Raw genomic sequence first — 9,027 nt, 5'->3', positions numbered from 1 at the left:
GGAAAACACAGTCTGGTTCATAGAATCCAGTCAAAACAGAATTCCTATTGCCTAACTCGGACAGAATATGGCACATCTTGGACGAATAAATCAAAGGTAGGTCAGTACACTTGAATCAAAAAAGACAATATATGAATGCGGCCTGGCCATCGGGAGAACTGGAACAATTCCCGGTGGCCTGGCAGCAGATTTGGCCCACTATTTTAATATTATTATTGTATAATTGCATTTAGCCGAATGTACGTACTAAAGCGATTATTTGTGAATCTGCCATTCGATAATTAAAACTCTAATAAACATTAAATCGTTTAGTCGTGACGGGCAATGCTTCAGCTTGCGCGCTCGCTGCGCCTCTGCCAAACGGTTTGGATCAGAGTAATTAATGCGAGAGAGAGAGAATGGAGTGTACTGTGGAAGTTATATGGTTGAGGAGTGGAGATAGGGTGATGTGGAACAATTCCCGTGCAGGTCAGTTTCATCTACAAATATGCTATTGTAGTTTTGTCTTTGTTTACTTAGCTAAGCAGCAGCCTCCCATTGCTCATCATCCATCACTCGAAATACTGTATAGGACATCATTAGTATCTACTGTAATGTTGCAGTACTAATTTAGCAGAAAAATATTTTATTTTTTTCATATTTTATAATAGGTTAAGGGGGAGCTAGGGCAGACAACAACACAACCCTTACAAAAATGAATATGATTTTATTATAAATCCAAAGACAATGGTTACTATTGTTAAACCACAAATTAACCATGGCTTTTGCTACACTAACCATAGTTTAACCATAGGATTTGTAGTAAAAAAATAAATACAAATTGTAATCAATCAAATGTTTAGTATTAGACAAATGTTTATATATAAAGATATTGTAGTGATGTACTAATTTTGACATGTGAGCAATTTAGAAAGTATAGTTTTGTTAAATCTTGAGTATTAAAGTCATGAGAGAGATAGATTTCAGGCCAAACTAAAGAGACTGAAAAGAAAAATGGAAGTGATGGTCCAGTTCAGGAGAGAACTTTTAATTATTTTGCATGTCCCCAACCTAAAGATTTAAACCTTTTTTTTTTTTTTTTTTTTTTTTGAGGTCTATAAAGCAGCAAGGATCTGCGGTGACTCGAGCGCAATGTGCCGATGGGAAATGCCTCACAAGCGGGGCACAAACCATCCACAAGCGCTGCCTCAGTGTGAACATGGCCCGAACACTGAATACAACGCTTTCGATTCTTTCGAGACATGCCAACCACAACTAGAAACACATGGATGGAAAGGCATGATGTAACACACAATTCCACCCGTGTATCTCTCAGAGAAATTGTACTCTTTTAGAGGAAATTTGCTCTTTTAGAAATTGCCGTTGAAGCACCCAGATATACTCTCACAACAATTATATGTGTAGAAGTAGGGAGAGACAGCTGACCGTGCCTTAGATTCAACAATGAGAAATCAAAAGGTGAATGATCGCAAATTCTCAATGAAAGACACTGCATTCAGCTCCAAAAAAACAGAACGAATGAGCAGATGCTATGCTTGCCTATTTATTCCCTGGATGTCTGGGGCATGGCCAGCCTTGCAAATTCTGCACACAAAATTACACTGGCCTTTTCTCAAAGATGTCAGAGGTGTTTTGGCTCCCAAGATGGGCCCTAGTGTCGTACACTCAACAAAATGTCGAAGTAAATGATTGAAAGGGAATAGAAACACGCTGTAAATGCTCACAACACAAATAAATAGAAAACAGCGCTGCAAAAACAGAAACATGATGCAAATGCTCACAACACAAATATAAAACATGCTGCAAATGCTCACAACACAAATACATAGAGAAATGCAGAGAAATTAACTGTTTATTTATTTATTTATCTATCATATTTGTCACATCTGTCATATTTATTGCTATTTATATAACGATTGTTGTTTGTATGATATGGTTTTGTTATGGTTAGTTTGTTAAATTATGGTTTAATTTTTTATTGTTTAAGTTGTTTTAACTACAGTAACCATTTTATTATTATTATTATTAGTTTTGTATAAAAAGTGTATTAATTAAAAAAACTAAGGAATCGTATGTTCAGAATGCTAAAATAAACTAAAATCTCACCCTTCAGAGCAAACATTGATATGTCTCAGCCATGTTCATCAATTTGTGGTTCCCTAAACATTTCTGAGGTGGTCTGTGCCTATTTGTAGCATGTTTCTGTTTTTGCAGCGCATTTCTTTATTTGTTTGTATTGAAAGCATTTGCAGCATGTCTGTTGTCTAATTGATAAAGATGTCTTCTTAAAAGTTTTTTTTTTATTTTTAAGCATGTTGAGCTATCTCTGTAAATATTCTTTAAGAAAAGCCAGCTCCTTAATGACTCAATGAGAAACCAATAACTATAACAACAGTACATGCTTAATCAATGAATTTTCTAAAATCCTGATTGATATAATTAAATAAATCTATTAACATGATTGAAACATTTCTGTGGTGGCTAAAAATCTAAAATTAAGTTATTACAACTTATTAAGATAACTCTCAATTAGCAATTAGCTAAATACAGCTGTTTACTTCCATCCTGCTGGCTACCCCATTATAGCATTGCAATTACACTGTGTGCACAATCAAGTTATAATTAATAATAACATTTCAGAGCATATTCTGAAAGTCTGGTACGGGATACTTTCACTGAATTACATCCTTGAACCACACCTGCATTATACAGTTCTTTCATGTTACTGAGTTCAAAAGGTACAGTACTACAAAACAGAAATGACCCATTAAGTCTTCAGATCTTTGAAAGAACACCTCTGAGTAATACAGTTTTCCTCTGCAGGTGTGTTCATGTAGACAAAACCTGGAGATTTTCATCACAATGAAGTGTTGTTGGATTTGATGAAAATCTCCTGGTCTTGGCTATTACTTTTGAAGAATTCAAAATATCAGTAGCTGGTAAAATACTGTTGTAGTGGATGTGGAAGAGCAGAGAGAGATAGAGATTACATTCACACACAAGCACATATGCATTATCTCATCCATCTTTTATGACAGCTAAGATCTGTGGGACTGTTGTATTGCAAATGTCAGTAACTGAACCATGACTCCATGTTTACTCCATTACACTGACAATCACCTGTGCTCTCCAGCTAGTATCAGGTTTTAAGCAACATACTCCATAGCGCTGGAAGGGCGTTAACACCATCCCAACCATTGTGTTTTATACATAGCCTGGCTTAGCTGCCACTGTCATGTCACTTTACGTGGCACATTGTGTACATTTTTCTTGCTAGTATCTCACCATAGTTTTTTTTTACTTGGTCTGTTTCAATTATTCAGTAAAATTAGTATAACATGAATCAATGAATATAAATCACAAGAACATATCATGTAGACTGATAACAGATAATAGTAGTGCCTACATTAGCTTACACCCCACCCACTGTTTGTTTACACAGCATTTGCATGCAGATTACTTTATAGTGAATATAAATGATTAATTTCTTAATACATTGGCTGCCAACAAGCTATGAAAGTCTGGTCCACCATTTCTTGTGGAAATAATTACAAGAATTAATTAAAGATTCAGATAGATAGATCGATAGATCGATAGATCGATAGATAGATAGATAGATAGATAGATCACTATCAGCGCTCACAATCACTGGAATATTAATTACACACACCTGACTGTCATTCACCAATCACCCACACAGCACTATAAGAACACACAGTCATAAGGACTCATACCTATGCTGAATTACTTACCTGTTGTCCCACGACTCCCTGATCTCCTTTGTTCTCCTGGTGTATTCCTGTGTGTGTGTTCCATCTACTTACCTGCATCCAGCTCTGTTCCACCAGCTCCTGGAAAGCCCGCTATCCTCATCATCTCCTTCAGAAAAATCAAGAATATCATTATCAGTATCATCTCCTGTTCAATCAAGGACACTTAAGTTCTATCATCATCAGTTCCGTGATCTCCTACATACTGTTCAATAAACTGGTCTGTTTGATTCTAACTCACCTATGTCTTGAGTCTGACTTCCCGTTACAGATAGATAGATAGATAGATAGATAGATAGATAGATAGATAGATAGATAGATAGATAGATAGATAGATAGATAGATAGATAGATAACAAGTTGGCAACTCACAGACCTAAAGTTAACACTTTGTTTTTCTACTCTGAGGTGACTTCTTTGGAGATGCTCAGACAAGGCAATGTTTTGATGGCACTTCAAAGCCTCAGTTTTTTACTCTTGGAATCATCTTACAAATGTCTTACTCATGGCACAGTGACTTTAAATATTAAGCTGGGAAACTCAAAAGTATTTTAACCTTGAAAAACAAAAAACAAAAAACAAAAAAAACAACTCAACTAGTAGTTCAGCTTAAAAATAAATGTTTGCAGACCCCTGGGTTCTGTTCCATTCCGCTGCACACTGTGTGTGCCTTGTCTAGCTGTTTTTGAACACATCCTGTGTGAACCCCTGAAGCATTTCTGTACAGGATTTGGTATCTGTCCTTGTTTCATTGGAACTCTATTTGTCTCCTCAAATATCATTCACTAAAAGCATATCAGTGGAATTAAAGCACTGCATTGAACGCTTGACATGATCAGAGAGAGAAATGTTTATTTTCAGCTTGCTAGTAACCAACTCCAAAAATAGACATGTTCTCTGGTGGCTTTAAAAAGTAATAATACTTGCATGTACATATAACAACATCACATTAATCTCTGTGTTATTACAGCCATTTGTTCTGCTCTCAACACTTACTTGTCAAAGACCTCACACTGTAAAAAAAAAAAAACACCCTACAATTAAAGTAAAATATCTAAACTGAAATGAAGTGCAAAAACTATTTTACAGAAATTTTCATTAAAGGTTTTACAGAAAAAAAAAAATCTATTTTACAGATTTTTCCTTGTTTCAATGATGATTTTTACTTTAATTTTACCGTTTTTGTTTGGCAAATATATATTTATATTTTTTACAGGATTTTTTTTTATAGTGCAGTATGAAGCTGCAAAACTGCAGGCTGGGAGAAAAGGCACAATGGTCACAGTCATTTCCCTTTCCCTCCTCTCTTCACATCAGCAGTATTGCAGGATGGGGTGAAGTGTAGTGACTTACTTTTGTCGACAGCTAATCAATAGTAGATAGTGTCTTTGAGCTTTTAGGGGTGGCTATATATACTTGTACTGGGCTAAAAAAGAATTAAGCTTTTTTCTGATGTGTCTCACCAAGACACCATAAAAAAAATGGCAAAGTTGTGAACATGAGGCAAAATAATAAGTGAAGCTGTGAGTCCTGCTAAAACACACCAAGTGGAGTGTAAAGGAAGTGTATAATGTATGTTTGACAGCTGTTTGAAAATTTGGTTTGTAACAGATATACCATATATAGATTATGTACCCTATCAACTACAGTATTCAGAACACCCTCTAATATGCTGATAAACAGAATGGCAAAACATGGTGAATAATGGCTAAATTCATGTTTGGTATGTGTAAAACTGAAGAAGCTATAATTACTAAAAAAAAAAAAAAACAAAAAAAAAAAACACTTGGATAATGTAGGTTGCATAAAATTCATTCACATACTATATAGAAAGCTGAAGGGTTTGTTTGTAGGTTTCAGACTATGCAATATTTTCAACACAATTGTAAAAAGCCTAACTTGCATACATACATGAATGAATATAGACAACCAAAGATATGGTACATTCACTGATAACAGAGAATCAAGCATGACAAAGACACAACATGGCTGGAGGACCCTGGGTTTTGTCCTAAATGTCCTTGCAACAGGGTTACGAACAAAGAATTATTACAAAATGCATAACAGAGAAAGCCAAAAGTGCCCAAGGTCCCTCGAGCCTGCTGATAAATAGAATGGTAAAACATGGTGAATAATGATTCAGTGCCAGGCTTGTTATTTATATAAGTGTAAACTTTAGGAAGCACAAGGTCAGCAGTAGATAACTTTTTTGAACGTGATAAAAAATGGGATGATAAGGGATGATCACTTAACACTATCTACAATAGGAGTTTATCATCCTAGACTGATAGAACATCAGGTAACAAAGTAATTTGCATGCTGTAATCACAATTACAAATACAAACTGTATCACTCAAAGTTGGCAAGGACTCTCCGCTCTTAACTCTCCTTTGATGTCTTCTTCAAATGTTCACTTAAACTTTTTTTTTCCCACACTCATAATTATGATGGATAAGATTCCTTTCTATATGTTTCTCATTAAAATTTGAAATTACTTATGTGAATTAGAAGTTACAAATATTTTATGCTCAAAACTGTGCCTTTTTTTTTTTACATTTAAGTGCTTTGTTATTTGCTTACAGAAAGCTTACATATGAATAAATCTTTGTAGAAATTCTGGACAGACTAGAAACCTTTGGTAAAAACTTTATTTTCACTATTAACTACAGTAGTTGCTTATTCCCATGCATATTACTAGCTTGTTGGCTGTTCATTAGTACTTATAAAGCACATATTAATGCCTTATTCTCCATGTCCATATTTTATCCCTTAATCCAACCTCATACCTAAACTAAACAACTACCTAAATAACTATTAATAAGCAGCTAATTAGGACTTTGAGACAAAATTTGTAGCTAGTTAATAGTGAGAATTGGTCCCACACTAAAGTGTGACCAAACCTCCCTTTCAAAGTTCTGAAAGCCAGAGAAAATGTTCTTTGTTTTACTGTTTTTCTGTGCATATGATGTACTTTTCCAATGTTGATGTGCACTGGAATTGAAATTACTGAGAAAACTTCAATGCAACATGATTTGTCACGTCCAAGGGCTGTTCAGTGAGTTTTGTTTTGTTTCCCTCGTGTCCCATGTACCTTTTGATCTAGTTTTCCCTCATGTTTTTCTATGCCCATATTTGGTCTTCCTGTTCCTGTTCCCTGATTGTTCTATTTGATTCCAGGTGTGTCTAGTTTTTCCCTGTTTGAGTTGTGCATTTAAGGAACCTTCTGTTCAGAATTTCTTCGTCTGCTGTTAAATGTCATTCCTTGTCTGTTCTCCTGAAGTTGTTTTTATTTTGGATTATTATTAAAGTTTGGTGAAGTTTATTCTACGTCTCCTTATCTCCTCTTTCCCCTCGCACCAGTGAATGGGGACAGCATTCAGATTTTTAGGATCTCCCAACTATTGTCTTAAAAAAAAAAAAACACAAGTTACAGAGGTGATAATGCTTTTTCTGTTGTTGGCCCTAATTTATGGAATAGTCTCCCAGGTCATATCGGAACGTCTTGGTTACGTATGGTAACCCTCGTTCCCTGAAGGAGGGAACGGAGACATCACATCGGTGACTGACGAATTGGGATATTGCTTTGATGGACCAATCTACTTCGAGTGTAAACTAAACGAGCCAATGCACATTGGCATGCAATTACTGATTTACTGACTTGGATTTAATAAGTAGACATTTTACTGGTCACCGTGCTTTGTCTTGTGTGGTTCTTTGTCTTGTGTGGTTCTTTAGCACATACTCCTTCTCTGTGCCCGAGAACGAGATGAAGTTGCAGAAAAGGTTACCCCAGAGATTCATACTCCTATGTGTTATAACTTTAACGAAAATGTGTGCAGGTTTCCTAATTGTAAATTTATCCACGCTTGCAGTTATTGCAAAGACGGACATCCCAAGTCCGTGTGTCCTCGGAGAATGCACATTTCAAAAAAGAGAAAATAAAGCCTTCTACACCTGTGACTTGACAAAGCTTTGAAAAAGCACCCAAATCGCTGTTTTGTGCATTATTTCATAACTGAACTTATTCAAGGATTCTTGACTGGTTTAACACTCCCCCTAAAAACATCTTTAATTTGCAATAATCTTCAGTCAGCTCTTAAAGAGCCCAAAGTAGTAGATAGTCTATTGGCAAAAGAGGCAGAAAAAGGATATTTAATTGGTCCCTTTGATAGTCCCCCAATATTTTGTATTAACCATTTAGGCGTAGCTACAAGGAAATTTTCCAGTAAGAAACGTTTAATAATAGATCTGTCAGCCCCCCATGACAATGTTCTTGTACCTAGCATTAACAGTTTGATTTCTCTCCCTAATTTTTCTTTGTTTTATGCTTCAGTGGATAATGCCATTCAGTTTATTAAAATAGTTGGTAAGGGCGCTTGGCTGGGCAAAGCCGATATCGTCAATGCTTTTAAAATCATGCCGCTTCACCCATCTCAGTGGCACCTTTTGGAGTCCAATGGTGTAAAAAAATATTTTTCTCTGTTAGACTTACGTTCGGCTGTCACAGCAGCCCTCGTATTTTTGATACCTTATCGGAAGCACTCTGTTGGATTCTTTTAAACTACTGCAAGCTGCCTTTTGTGCTTCATTTGTTAGATGACTTTCTGGTCCTGGACTATCCAAACTCTAAACCTGACCGATGTATTAATATTCTAAAATAAACTTTTAATAACTACCCCTCTCAGAAGAAAAAACTGCAGGGCCATTAAATACAATTGAATTCCTCGGTATTTCTCTAGACAGCAATCTCATGCAAGCTTCCTTACCTCTTGATAAACTTGATCGTATCAGGGAAGCTATAATAGATGTTTTAAAATGCGATTCCATCACTAAGAAATAACTTCTCTCCCTATTAGGGAATTTAAATTTTGTGATGCGGATCATTCCGCAAGGTCGCTCTTTCATTTCTAGACTAATTGATGTATCAAAAACATTCGAGAAATTGCATGATTCTATTAAATTAGATTCAGGCTGCAAATCTGAGCTGCATTTTTGGTCTCTTCTATGTGAAGGGTGGAACGGAATTTCTTTTTTTTATAACGAGACTTCTTTTTTTTATAGTAGAGACTTCTGTCAACCTTAAATTCTTTACTGACGGCAGTTACTCTGCAGTTTATATCTCCGCAGCTTCCATGTTCATGAGATCAAGTCTAGACAAATCTAAATTAAAATTGTATGACTCTGCTTGGATTCGATTTTCTACCTTTTGCTCCACCTTTTTTTAGTTTCTGTCTTACCTGTTAACATTGCTATTGTAT

This window comes from Cyprinus carpio, chromosome B21 (genome assembly GCF_018340385.1).
Source record: "Cyprinus carpio isolate SPL01 chromosome B21, ASM1834038v1, whole genome shotgun sequence".
Taxonomy (NCBI): domain Eukaryota; kingdom Metazoa; phylum Chordata; class Actinopteri; order Cypriniformes; family Cyprinidae; genus Cyprinus; species Cyprinus carpio.
The sequence above is the reverse complement of the archived record's forward strand: the minus strand, read 5'-3'. Positions refer to the sequence as shown.